At 44.0% G+C, this 15,067-nt stretch overlaps 1 pseudogene; it reads left to right on the top strand.

Annotated features, from left to right (window-relative positions):
- The first annotated feature begins 12,924 nt into the window (after positions 1 to 12,924).
- LOC124036960 lies at positions 12,925 to 14,722 on the top strand (annotated as a pseudogene).
- Positions 14,723 to 15,067: the final 345 nt, after the last annotated feature.

The following is a 15,067-nucleotide window of genomic DNA, read 5'->3' as shown; positions in this document are numbered from 1 at the left end:
GGTAAGTCACACGGGTAAGTCACACGGGTAAGTCACACGGGTAAGTCACACAGGTAAGTCACACAGGTAAGCGACCTATTCCTCGTCATTGAAATGTGTTGCCAGTGGGGACTTTTTCTGAAAGAAATCTCTGCAGCGGCTCTCGTAACTCAAACACTATGGCAAGCGATCTCCCCCTGGATAGCTTCGTTAGATAGCCTATCTCCACATACTACACACTGGGGGCTTGGAGCATGCAAGTCACCGGTCGCAATAAAGCCATATTTTAGGTAGGACTCATCATGTTTTCTATTGAATGAGGCTTTCTTTTTTTGCAGTTTGTTGTTTATATTCATGTCAGTTAACAGCTAGCTAGTACAAATTTGGCGGACCACACAGCTCACGCAGACTGTGAACTCTTGGCGCGCGCATTACTGTTCAAAACCTGTAAACTGTTGTGGGCGTGACGAGAGATATTAGAGTGGTGAGAAAAGGACAGACTGCACCAAGGACCGACAGACTGCACCAAGGACCGACAGACTGCACCAAGGACCGACAGACTGCACCAAGGACCGACAGACTGCACCAAGGACCGACAGACTGCACCAAGGACCGACAGACTGCACCAAGGACCGACAGACTGCACCAAGGACCGACAGACTGCACCAAGGACCGACAGACGTGTTTACTGTAATTACTGCACAAACAGCATATAATTGTATAGAATTATTTTCTTTTACTGATTAAATTAATGTAAACAAATGATTTATCCTTTCCGTCTGGCCCGGTAGCGAATGTGTACTGGCCCGGTGGTTGGGGACCGCTGTGCCACTCGGGAGGCCCGTTGAATAGAATTCTATGGGAAAGACATCCATTTCTGGTGCTTTTCTCCATGCTATTGTTTTAACACTATCTATTTTTAGTGATTCTCTACAGCCTTATTCCAAAAATGAAAACGTCTCATCAATCTACACACAATACCCCATAATGACATCACAATACCCCATAATGACATCACAATACCCCATAATGACATCACAATACCCCATAATGACATCACAATACCCCATAATGAAAAAGCAAAAACAGGCTTTTTGACATTTTTTGCAAATGTATTAAAAATGAAAAAAACGTAAATATCATATTTACATAAGTATTCAGACCCTTCACTTAGTACTTTGATGAAGCACATTTGGGGAGCATAGCTTGCACAGCTACATTCAGGTCTCTCCAGTGATGTTAGATTGGGTTTAAGTCGGTGCTCTGGCTGAGCCATTCAAGCTACTCCTGCGTTGTTTGGTAGTGGGCTTAGGGTTGTCGTCCTGTTGGAAGGTGAACCTTCGCCCCTGAGCGCTCTGGAGCAGGTTTTCATCAAGGATTTCTCTGTACTTTGTTCTGTTCATCTTTCACTCGACCCTGACTAGTCTCCCAGTCTCTGCTGCTGAAAACATCCCCACAGCATGATGCTGCCACTATGCTTCACTGTAGGGATGGTGCCAGACGTGACGCTTGGCATTCAGGCCAAAGAGTTCAATCTTGGTTTCATCAGACTAGAGAATCTTGTTTCTCATTGTCTGAGAGTCTTCAGGTCCCTTTTGGCAAACTCCAAGCGAGCTGTCATGTGCCTTTTACTGAGGAGTGGCTTCCATCTGGCCACTCTTCCATAAAGGCCTGATTGTTGGAGTGCTGCAGAGATGCTTGTCCTTCTGGAAGGTTCTCCCATCTCCAGAGAAGAACTCTAGAGCTCTGTCAGAGTGACCATCAGGTTCTGACCAAGGCCCCAATTGTTCAGTTTGGCCAGGCAACCAGCTCTAAGAAGAGTCTTGTTTGTTCCAAAAGGCACTGTGTTCTTGAGGACCTTCAATGATGCAGAATTGATTTGGTACCTTCCACAGGTCTGTGCCTCAACACAATCCTGTCTCTGAGCTCTATGGCAATACCTTCTACCTCATGGCTTGGTTTTTGCTCTGACATGCACTGTCAAATGTGGGACCTTATATAGACAGGTGTGTGTCTTTCCAAATCATGTCCAATCAATTGAATTTACCACAGGTGGACTCCAATCAAGTTGTAAAAATGTGGATGATCAATGGAAACAGGGATTCATAATAAATACAAATAGAAAATCTATTTTAATAATTTCGCTGAATTTAAAATTACACAATTAAAACGGGAGAAAAATCTGACGTATCACAAGAAATGCACATTGATTTCTAATGTTTGAAAGGATCACAAGAATGTCAATATACAGTGCCTTCGGGAAGTATTCAGACCCAGCCTTATTCTGAGTCAACCACATTTATAGACACTCTGGCTTTACTCACAGTCAGTGGCATGTCGTTAGTCAAATTGAAAAAAAGCAAGGGGCCTAAACAGCCTCCCTGGGGAATTCCTGAGTCTACCTGGATTATATTTGAGAGGCTTCCATTGAAGAACACCCTCTGTGTTTCTGTTAGACAAGTAACTCTTTATCCACATTATAGCAGGGTGTGTAAAGCCACAACACATACGTTTTTCCAGCAGTAGACTATGATCGATAATGTCAAAAGCTGTAATGAAGTCTAACAAGACAGCCCCCACAATCATTTGATCATCAATTTCTCTCAGCCAATCATCAGTCATTTGTGTAAGTGCTGTGCTTGTTGAATGTCCTTCCCTATAAGCATGCTGAAAGTCTGTTGTCAATTTGTTTAAGGTGAAATAGCATTGTATCTGGTCAAACACTATTCTTTCCAGAAGTTTTCTAAGGGTTGGTATCAGGCTGATTGGTCGGCTATTTGAGCCAGTAAAGGGTGCTTTGATATTCTTGGGTAGCGGAATGACTTTAGCTTCCCTCCAGGCCTGAGGGCACACTTTCAAGTAGGCTTAAATTGAAGATGTAGAAAATAGGAGTGGCAATATCGTCTGCTATTATCCTCAGTATTTTTCCATCTAGATTGTCCGACCCCATTGGCTTGTCATTGTTGATAGACAATACTTTTTTTAACCTCTTCCACACTGACTTTACAGAATTCAAAAGTACAATGCTTGTTCTTCATAATTTGGTCAGATATACTTGGATGTGTAGTGTCAGTGTTTGTTGCTGGTATGTCATGATTCAATGAATGAGGGAGCTGAGTTGAAATTTTTATGTGTTTATATTGCCTATGATATTGTCTGTTACATCCTTGGTGAATAACATGAGCCTAATCGATTATAATTAGCAGCATCTTCAACGCATCATGTTTTATAACATGAAAACATAATGCAAAGAAAAATATTATCCCTGTATAATAATTATTAGATGGTTATTTGTTTGTATATGTAATCTCTATTTTTCCACGGTGGTTCTGTCATAATATATCAAATATTATCTCTATTTTCCACGGTGGTTCTGTCATAATATATCAAATATTATCTCTATTTTCCACGGTGGTTCTGTCATAATATATCAAATATTATCTCTATTTTCCACGGTGGTTCTGTCATAATATATCAAATATTATCTCTATTTTCCACGGTGGTTCTGTCATCATATTTGATATCTCTATTTTCCACTGTGGTTCTGTCATAATATTTGATATTATCTCTATTTTCCACGGTGGTTCTGTCATAATATATCAAATATGATCTCTATTTTCCACGGTGGTTCTGTCATCATATTTGATATTATCTCTATTTTCCACGGTGGTTCTGTCATCATATTTGATATCTCTATTTTCCACTGTGGTTCTGTCATAATATTTGATATTATCTCTATTTTCCACGGTGGTTCTGTCATAATATTTGATATTATCTCTATTTTTCCACGGTGGTTCTGTCATCAGATTTGTAAGTCGCTCTGGATAAGAGCGTCTGCTAAATGACTTAAATGTAAATGTAAATATAATATCTCTATTTTCCACGGTGGTTCTGTCATCATATTTTATATATTATCTCTATTTTCCACGGTGGTTCTGTCATAATATATCAAATATGATCTCTATTTTCCACGGTGGTTCTGTCATAATATTTGATATTATCTCTATTTTCCACGGTGGTTCTGTCATCATATTTGATATTATCTCTATTTTCCACGGTGGTTCTGTCATCATATTTGATATTATCTCTATTTTCCACGGTGGTTCTGTCATCATATTTGATATTATCTCTATTTTCCACGGTGGTTCTGTCATAATATTTGATATTATCTCTATTTTCCACGGTGGTTCTGTCATCATATTTTAGATATTATCTCTATTTTTGGTTCTGTCATCATATTTGATATTATCTCTATTTTCCACGGTGGTTCTGTCATCATATTTGATATTATCTCTATTTTCCACGGTGGTTCTGTCATAATATTTGATATTATCTCTATTTTCCACGGTGGTTCTGTCATAATATATCAAATATGATCTCTATTTTCCATAGTGGTTCATATTGTAGGGTCTGGGAGGCAGCCGCATACCTCGAGTTGGTTCAGGCTGACAATATTGTGTGGCTATCATTTGCTGCTTTACAATGAATGGATTCGGTCCTCTTTTAACAACATTTGTTTCCTATTGTGAATCTCAGCATCAGCGGACTGATGACGTGTGACAGTGACAGTTTGATTCTCTTCTTCATCCGCGTGACCCGGGCTTTGTCCTGTGCGGCCCTGGGAATGTTCCGCCTCTCTACTCGACCAAGAGATGCTTCAGAACGGCCCTTTGTCTTCTTCCCTTTTTAGGCTCTAGGCTCCTTTAGATATATTACTATACTATAGAGGACACTTCAGACTGGGGCTCAGTTCACAAGTGCAATGCAATTTGGCTTAGCGCAACCTTTGTTCGGAGTGTACAAATGACTCAGCATCTCATACATTACAGCTGATCTACTGCCGCTGCAGCCCAGGAGTTTGGGAGCAGCAGGACCGGCGACGTGATCCTTTCAGAGACCGAGTCATGGTGGCATTTTCATTGAGGCTTAAACTACAATAGATAAGCCAAAGTTAGCATATTGTAGAGCGGGGAAGTGGCACACATCTTCACAGGGATCTAACAAGCACTGCTCCTCCCAGCAGCTCAATTTAACTGTTAACTCCGGTAACATCAGGATCATTTACAGATGGACGGGGACTTTATCCTTGTGGTGTTTAATGTGGTTGGGGGGAGATAGACTATATATGCAAACCCCTTCAAATGAGTGGATTCGGCAATCTCTGTAGACAAACATTGGCAGTAGGATGGCCTTACTGAAGAGCTAAGTGACTTTTTAATGTGGCACCGTCATAGGATGCCACCTTTCCAACAAGTCAGCTTGTCCTGCTAGAGCTGCGCCGGTCAACTGTAAGTGCTGTTATTGTGAAGTGGAAACGTCTAGGAGCAACGGCTCAGCCATTCAACCCTACATAATGAGACCGTGGAGTGCTGAAACATATAGCACGTAAAAATCATCTGTCCTCGGATGCAACACTCACTGCCTAGTTTCAAACTGCTTCTGGAAGCAACATCAGCACAATAACTTTTCGTCTGGAGCTTCATGAAATGGGTTTCCATTGCCGAGCAGCCTCACACAAGCCTAAGATCACCATGCGCAAAGCGTTGGCTGGAGTGGTCCAAAGCTCGCCGCCATTGGACTCTGGAGCAGTGGAAACACTTCCTCTCGATTGATGAATCACACTTCACCAAATCCGGGATTGGCGGATGCCAGGAGAATGCTACCTGCCTAAATTCAGAGTCCCAACTGTAAAGTTTAGTGGAGGAGGAATAATGGTCTGGGGCTGTTTTTCATAGTTCGGCCCCTTAGTTCCAGTGAAGTGAAATTTTAGCTCCACAGCATACAATGACATTCTAGACTATTCTTGCTTCCAACATTGTAGCAACAGTTTGGGGAGGCCCTTTCCTGTTTCAGCATGACAATGACCCCGTCACAAAGCGATGTCCATACAGAAATGGTTTGTTAAAATCGGTGTGATAGAACTTGACTGGCCTGCACAAAGCCCTGACCTCAACACCATCGAACACTTTTGGGATGAATTGGAACGTCGACTGGGAGCCAGGCCTAATTGCCCAACATCAATGTTGATCTCACTAATGCTCTTGTGACTGAATGGAAGTAAGTCCCCACAGCAATGTTCCAACATCAAATCAAATCAAATCAAATTTATTTATATAGCCCTTCGTACATCAGCTGATATCTCAAAGTGCTGTACAGAAACCCAGCCTAAAACCCCAAACAGCAAACAATGCAGGTGTAAAAGCACGGTGGCTAGGAAAAACTCCCTAGAAAGGCCAAAACCTAGGAAGAAACCTAGAGAGGAACCGGGCTATGTGGGGTGGCCAGTCCTCTAACTGGCTGTGGTAGAGATTATAACAGAACATGACCAAGATGTTCAAATGTTCATAAATGACCAGCATGGTCAAATAATAATAAGGCAGAACAGTTGAAACTGGAGCAGCAGCACAGTCAGATGGACTGGGGACAGCAAGGAGCCATCATGTCAGGTAGTCCTGGGGCACGGTCCTAGGGCTCAGGTCCTCCGAGAGAGAGAAAGAAAGAGAGAATTAGAGAGAGCATATGTGGGGTGGCCAGTCCTCTTCTGGCTGTGCCAGGTGGAGATTATAACAGAACGTGGCCAAGATGTTCAAATGTTCATAAATGACCAGCATGGTTGAATAATAGTAAGGCAGAACAGTTGAAACTGGAGCAGGAGCATGGCCAGGTGGACTGGGGACAGCAAGGAGTCCTCATGTCAGGTAGTCCTGGGACATGGTCCTAGGGCCCAGGCCAGTTGAAACTGGAACAGCAGCATGGCCAGGTGGACTGGGGACAGCAAGGAGTCATCATGTCAGGTAGTCCTGGGGCAAGGGCTCAGGTCCTCCGAGAGAGAGAAAGAAAGAGGAAGGAGAGAATTAGAGAAGCACACTTAGATTTACACAGGACACCGAATAGGACAGGAGAAGCCTTCCCAGATAAACAAACTGACCCTAGCCCCCCGACACATAAACTACTGCAGCATAAATACTGGAGGCTGAGACAGGAGGGGTCAGGAGACACTGTGGCCCCATCCGAGGACACCCCCGGACAGGGCCAAACAGGAAGGATATAACCCCACCCACTTTGCCAAAGCACAGCCCCCACACCACTAGTGGTGCAACATCTAGTGGAAAGCCTTCCCAGAAGAGTGGAGGCTGTTATAGCAGCAATGCTCTAACATCTAGTGGAAAGCCTTCCCAGAAGAGTGGAGGCTGTTATAGCAGCAATGCTCTAACATCTAGTGGAAAGCCTTCCCAGAAGTGTGGAGGCTGTTATAGCAGCAATGCTCTAACATCTAGTGGAAAGCCTTCCCAGAAGTGTGGAGGCTGTTATAGCAGCAATGCTCTAACATCTAGTGGAAAGCCTTCCCAGAAGAGTGGAGGCTGTTATAGCAGCAATGCTCTAACATCTAGTGGAAAGCCTTCCCAGAAGAGTGGAGGCTGTTATAGCAGCAATGCTCTAACATCTAGTGGAAAGCCTTCCCAGAAGAGTGGAGGCTGTTATAGCAGCAATGCTCTAACATCTAGTGGAAAGCCTTCCCAGAAGAGTGGAGGCTGTTATAGCAGCAATGCTCTAACATCTAGTGGAAAGCCTTCCCAGAAGAGTGGATGCTGTTATAGCAGCAATGCTCTAACATCTAGTGGAAAGCCTTCCCAGAAGAGTGGAGGCTGTTATAGCAGCAATGCTCTAACATCTAGTGGAAAGCCTTCCCAGAAGAGTGGAGGCTGTTATAGCAGCAATGCTCTAACATCTAGTGGAAAGCCTTCCCAGAAGAGTGGAGGCTGTTATAGCAGCAATGCTCTAACATCTAGTGGAAAGCCTTCCCAGAAGAGTGGAGGCTGTTATAGCAGCAATGCTCTAACATCTAGTGGAAAGCCTTCCCAGAAGAGTGGAGGCTGTTATAGCAGCAATGCTCTAACATCTAGTGGAAAGCCTTCCCAGAAGAGTGGAGGCTGTTATAGCAGCAATGCTCTAACATCTAGTGGAAAGCCTTCCCAGAAGAGTGGAGGCTGTTATAGCAGCAATGCTCTAACATCTAGTGGAAAGAAAGCCTTCCCAGAAGAGTGGAGGCTGTTATAGCAGCAATGCTCTAACATCTAGTGGAAAGCCTTCCCAGAAGAGTGGAGGCTGTTATAGCAGCAATGCTCTAACATCTAGTGGAAAGCCTTCCCAGAAGAGTGGAGGCTGTTATAGCAGCAATGCTCTAACATCTAGTGGAAAGCCTTCCCAGAAGAGTGGAGGCTGTTATAGCAGCAATGCTCTAACATCTAGTGGAAAGCCTTCCCAGAAGAGTGGAGGCTGTTATAGCAGCAATGCTCTAACATCTAGTGGAAAGCCTTCCCAGAAGAGTGGAGGCTGTTATAGCAGCAATGTTCTAACATCTAGTGGAAAGCCTTCCCAGAAGAGTGGAGGCTGTTATAGCAGCAATGCTCTAACATCTAGTGGAAAGCCTTCCCAGAAGAGTGGAGGCTGTTATAGCAGCAATGCTCTAACATCTAGTGGAAAGCCTTCCCAGAAGAGTGGAGGCTGTTATAGCAGCAATGCTCTAACATCTAGTGGAAAGCCTTCCCAGAAGAGTGGAGGCTGTTATAGCAGCAATGCTCTAACATCTAGTGGAAAGCCTTCCCAGAAGAGTGGAGGCTGTTATAGCAGCAATGCTCTAACATCTAGTGGAAAGCCTTCCCAGAAGAGTGGAGGCTGTTATAGCAGCAATGTTCCAACATCTAGTGGAAAGCCTTCCCAGAAGAGTGGAGGCTGTTATAGCAGCAATGCTCTAACATCTAGTGGAAAGCCTTCCCAGAAGAGTGGAGGCTGTTATAGCAGCAATGTTCTAACATCTAGTGGAAAGCCTTCCCAGAAGAGTGGAGGCTGTTATAGCAGCAATGCTCTAACATCTAGTGGAAAGCCTTCCCAGAAGAGTGGAGGCTGTTATAGCAGCAATGTTCCAACATCTAGTGGAAAGCCTTCCCAGAAGAGTGGAGGCTGTTATAGCAGCAATGCTCTAACATCTAGTGGAAAGCCTTCCCAGAAGAGTGGAGGCTGTTATAGCAGCAATGCTCTAACATCTAGTGGAAAGCCTTCCCAGAAGAGTGGAGGCTGTTATAGCAGCAATGCTCTAACATCTAGTGGAAAGCCTTCCCAGAAGTGTGGAGGCTGTTATAGCAGCAATGCTCTAACATCTAGTGGAAAGCCTTCCCAGAAGAGTGGAGGCTGTTATAGCAGCAATGCTCTAACATCTAGTGGAAAGCCTTCCCAGAAGAGTGGAGGCTGTTTTTCATGTATTTTTATTTCACCTTTATTTAACCAGGCAAGTCAGTTAAGAACAAATTCTTATTTTCAATGACGACCTAGGAACAGTGGGTTAACTGCCTATTCAGGGGCAGAACAACAGATTTGTACCTTGACAGCTCGGGGGTTTGAACTTGCAACCTTCCAGTTACTAGTCCAACACTCTAACCACTAGGCTACCCTGCCATAGTGTTGAAACAATTACAATATAGCAATTAAACACCGGAGTGAAAGATGTGAGGAAGATGAATGTGCAAGTAGAGATTCTGGGGTGCAAAAAAATGGATTACATTATGGGGATGAGGTAGTTGGATGGGCTATTTACAGATGGGCTATGTACAGGTGCAGTGATCTGTGAGTTGCTCTGACAGCTGGTGCTTAAAGTTAGTGAGGGAGATATGAATCTCCAGCTTCAGTGATTTTCGGGGCTTTAGTAACAAAACGGATGGCACTGTGATAGACTGCATCCAATTTGCTGAGTAGAGTGTTGGAGGCTATTTTGTAAATGACATCGCCGAAGTCAAGGATAGGTAAGATAGTCAGTTTTACAAGTGTATGTTTGGCAGCATGAGTGAAGGATGCTTTGTTGCGAAATAGGAAGCAGATTCTATATTTAATTTTGGATTGGAGATGTTTAATGTGAGTCTGGATGGAGAGTTTACAGTTAACCAGACACCTAGGTATATGTCCACATATTCTAAGTCAGAACCATCCAGAGTGCAGGCAGGTGCTGGTAGCGATCGGTTGAAGAGCATGCATTTAGATTTGCTTGCATTTAAGAGCAGTTGGAGGCCATGGAAGGAGAGTTGTATGGCATTGACTCTCGTGTCCAAAGAAGTGCCAGAAGTATACAGAATGGTGTCGTCTGCGTAGAGGTGGATCAGAGAATCACCAGCAGCCAGAGCGACATCATTGATATATACAGAGAAAATAGTCGGCCCGAGAATTGAACCCTGTGGCACCCCCATAGACTGCCAGAGGGCCGGACAACACACCCTGTTATTGCAGCAAAGGGGGACCAACATCATGATAATGGCCATGATTTTGGAATGAAAATTCGACAAGCAGGTGGCCACATACTTATGGTCATGTAGTGTATTTGGTCTGGTTGGGGTGGAGACATGTGGTCTGATTGGGGTGGAGACATGTGGTCTGATTGGGGTGGAGACATGTGGTCTGATTGGGGTGGAGACATGTGGTCTGATTGGGGTGGAGACATGTGGTTTGATTGGGGTGGAGTCACGTGGTCTGATTGGGGTGGAGACACGTGGTCTGATTGGGGTGGAGACACGTGGTCTGATTGGGGTGGAGACACGTGGTCTGATTGGGGTGGAGACACGTGGTCTGATTGGGGTGGAGACACGTGGTCTGATTGGGGTGGAGACACGTGGTCTGATTGGGGTGGAGACACGTGGTCTGATTGGGGTGGAGACACGTGGTCTGATTGGGGTGGAGACACGTGGTCTGATTGGGGTGGTCTTCCTTCAGGTTTCTACTGTGTCTTTCTGATCATAGTAAACTGTGATAACATCCCAGAATGCTTAGCCTGTAGAGTGAGCGTGCACTTTCGAGCCCACAATGTCTGGAATTAGAATGCGTAACATTTTATATTATAGCCAGCCAAATATCAATGTGGCAATTGTGTTATAGGTCTGGATTTGTGGTTAAAAATAAAATAACATAAAAACAGTTTCGTTCCATTATATTTCAGGGGAACCTCGGGGACAAGAAGACTGTTGTTAATTTGATCACCTCTCAGTGGGGAGGATAAAGAGGAAGACCAGTGAAAGATGTGTCAGACAATCAGAGTGGCAGGTTTATGTGTGAATACTGTTGTCATAAAGGATCCTCATGGACCCGGGGCGCTCCAAGGCTCCCAGACAGATCACACTCCTTTCTGCCGATCACCAATAGAGGAATGACAAGTTAAAAGAAGCTTTTCACGCGGAATAAAACCCCATGGAAATAAAAAGCTGCTTCCATGCGCAGCGTGGAACTGACTTCCTAAAGTCTATTTTCTGTGGCAACCAAGGAAACCTAACAGTTTGGTTGGTACTTTTATTAACAACTTGGAGAGGATTGTTTTATAACCATAGTTTCCTCGAGTTCTTGATTTCCTACAGTAGTCGACAGGGCCATAACTGTGACCATAGAGTCTTCCATCCAGACCAGATTCTATTGCTAATCCGTCAGTCTGATGATGGACTGTATTGTGGATTTATGGAGGCTCATTAGCATAAATTATCACCAAATCCGCGTGCGCGTGTGTGGTCCCTGGCATTGGGAACCCGTCAAGCGGAAACGTGCTCCTTGGTGTGCCTGGTAAATAGTTTGAATGGCCATGTCTCAAAATTATATAATTTTGAGACATATAATTGACTTAAATATTTTATACAGTTTTCACCACGTTAGGTCAAAGGCTTTATTTGCATTTCTGAAGTACTTTTCGAATTTGTTTTACAAATACTAAAGTCACTTGCCTTATGAAATTTCAGTTTAAACCCGCTTTCTTTGCTTTGTGGAAATACTTACCCGTTTTCATTGACCACACTCCATCCCCTCTCATGTCCTGGACACGCAGGAAAATGGAGTAGGTTGAGGCAGGTTCAACTTTCATAACATTTTAGGTTTATTCATTAATTACTATAAATCAATGATGGTGGTTATTTGTTGGTTCAATTAAGCATAATTGTGTAGGTCTATGGTATATTGTGATGATGATTTTATTTATAGTGCATTAATTAAATGGATGCAACATTTAATACCAATATAATAATTGATTCGATTTATTTGCAAGTGCTAAGTGTGTTTGCTAATTTGAAACGATTATTTTCCTGTCTGATTGTGGGTGGAAAAATGTACAGTTTCGCGTTTAAGCGGCATTACTCACCAATGTAAACCTTTACACACCTGCCTGAATGAATTGAACCCAGATTTATCAGAACAGCTCAGGTTGATAATATTCACACCGACTCACACTGAATACATTTATAAGACGAACAGAAATACAATACACATGTCTTCAAATTGTAAAACATATTGTTTTGTAATGAGCAAAATGATGGCCATTTTAGCAGAAGGTTTTTAAACATCCAACGTGATTTACAGAACTGTCAACATTGACAGTAGCATACAAAACAAAGGGAAAGTGATGAAACATTCTAACAATACAAACCACAGTGATAGTGCCCTAACTCTAACCCTAACCCAAACAGCCATGTCAAACATCCCATAGCTCAGGAGCTCTAATTGTAGTGTGAATTGACGACTTTAAGCCCCCTGCCGAAAGGTTAGCGAATACCTCCACACTGTTAGCGACGTAGTGCCTCGCGGTTCAATTCAGGGTCCCGAGACCTTTTCCCTTTGTACTATCTTCAGATGGAAAAGATTTCTATTGGCCCAAGGTGTCCATGTAAATACAGTAGGTGTCCATGTAAATACAGTAGGTGTCAGTAGTAGTAAATAGTAGTAAATACAGTAGGTGTTCATGTAAATACAGTAGGTGTCAATGTAAATACAGTAGGTGTCAATGAAAACAGATTATGCAGTTATCCCCCTCCTCCCTGAGTGACTGTCATGTGATATGAAGTGACACATTAGTGGAGCTGCTCTGGGGGGGGGGGTAATACTGCTGTCCAGCTGCTATAACCACAACCCACTATCACACGGCAGTGAGAGGAGGACATGGACGTATTGCTGCTACTTAGCTCATCGGGACGGGATGAGAAGGGGAGATGAGATCCGTTCCATTTAGCTTTCACGGAGAGAGAACTTGACTGCCACTTTACTAAAGTCAAGACCACAGCTCTGCCAAGACAACCAGGCTGACATTCCCAGGAAGAGAGAGCTGCAGCACAGAGTTCTGGAGAATGGATCGATATACCGCAACTTTCAAACGTTAAACTTTGTGTTTTTAATTTTATACATGCATAATATTTATTTTCATGCAGAGTGCTGAGAAGTGTTCACCAACGAGCCAAACTAAGCGGAACGAGTTGTTTGAAGTGTGGTGAAAGAACACCGTCAGGATGCCCCGACCAGGGAGGAACACGTACAGCGACCAGAAACCTCCCTATTCCTACATCTCCCTCACCGCCATGGCCATCCAGTCCTGCCCGGAGAAGATGCTCCCTCTCAGCGAGATCTACAAGTTCATCATGGACAGGTTCCCTTACTACAGAGAGAACACCCAGCGGTGGCAGAACTCCTTACGACACAACCTGTCCTTCAACGACTGTTTCATCAAGATCCCGCGGCGCCCGGACCAGCCCGGGAAGGGTAGCTTCTGGGCTCTGCACCCCAGCTGCGGGGACATGTTCGAGAACGGGAGTTTCTTGCGGCGCCGAAAACGGTTCAAGGTGATGATGATCATGGCGGCGCAGGAGCACCTGGTTCAGTCCAAGCTGTCTGACGCGGCCCATTACCTCCAACGGCAGGCTAAGCTCAGGCTTAGCGCCCTGGCTGCCACCGGCACACACCTCCCTCAGATCTCAGGCTATAACTTGGGAGTGTCGCAGCCATCAACTTTTAAACACCCATTTGCTATAGAGAACATCATGGCCAGAGAGTTTAAGGTGCCTGGGAGTCAGTCCATGTCTGCAGGCTACCCGATGCACAACCAGCTGACTGCGGCCTGGCCTCACATGTACAACACTATGGTGGACTCTGTTTCTCCTATCTCTATGCGCGGTGACTATGGGGCCTTCAGCATGCCCCTTAAATCAGTGTGTCACGGAGGACACACCCTACCGGCCATCCCAGTGCCCATCAAACCCACCCCTACCCCGGTGTCTCTCCCGGGGGGGGCTGACGCCCCACATCCCCGCCTTCCTCTCCAACTCTTACCAGTCTCTGAGCCCCACTTCCCCGCAGGCAGCCACCAGCAGAAGCAGCCCCTCCACTCCCGGGGAGACTCACACCAACCCCACAGTGCAGTCCGTGGTGGTGCATTGACCAACAGAGCTATACTGAACCCTTTATGAATGAGACCAGCAGGCTCAGACCAAATCCTCAGTTTATTTTGACTCTTGCTGCTGACATCTTGCGCCGAGAATCACTACGATCAAGACAATATAGTCCCGTGTAGCAGTGTAGAGCCTACATTGTGTATTTGCTTTGAATGGGCATTGTCTTATAACATGGGTCCAACAGAGTTATAGTGAAATATTGCTCTTCAGCTTATAAAGGATCTATGTTTACAGTTTTGTCTGAGTTGTAAAGGAGTGAGGCACTGCAAACAGAGGCTCAGTCAGAAGAATGAGAGAGAAAGTTACTTTTCTTTAAAAACATTATTCCATTTGTATCTGGGCTTCCAATACTTTAATTGCACCTGCCAAACTATGGTTACATTAGGTAGGTCATGTCAGACTTTTTTTTTACTACATTATTGCAGTTATTATCAAGGATCTCGAAGTTAGTTATAGTGATTATAACTGAACAATGCAAAGCCCCCCTGAACTACAACCTGACTCGTTAGACAATAACATATCTGATGACAACAAACACTGGATTAGAATGTCAATGTGTGTCAAGCAGACGAACCTCTGAATTGATCTATTGTTTTTAACCGATTTGTTATTTTTGATAGTGGATTGGTGGTTTCTGTGGGAATAACAAATATGTATTGGATTTGTTTTAATCATCTCTGTAAAAACAAACGGACAGAATTATTACACTTTTTTCAATCTTAAAAAATAGTAATGTTAAGGGAACTATAGGGTTATAGGGTCCTTTGCTAAATGCAAAATAAATATGTGAATAAATGTGAATAATTGCGAAGAAATCAAATCAAATTTGTTTATATAGCCCTTCGTACATCAGC

Source organism: Oncorhynchus gorbuscha, linkage group LG06 (genome assembly GCF_021184085.1).
Source record: "Oncorhynchus gorbuscha isolate QuinsamMale2020 ecotype Even-year linkage group LG06, OgorEven_v1.0, whole genome shotgun sequence".
NCBI classification, from domain to species: Eukaryota; Metazoa; Chordata; class Actinopteri; order Salmoniformes; family Salmonidae; genus Oncorhynchus; species Oncorhynchus gorbuscha.
This window is presented reverse-complemented; position numbering and strand designations above follow the sequence as displayed.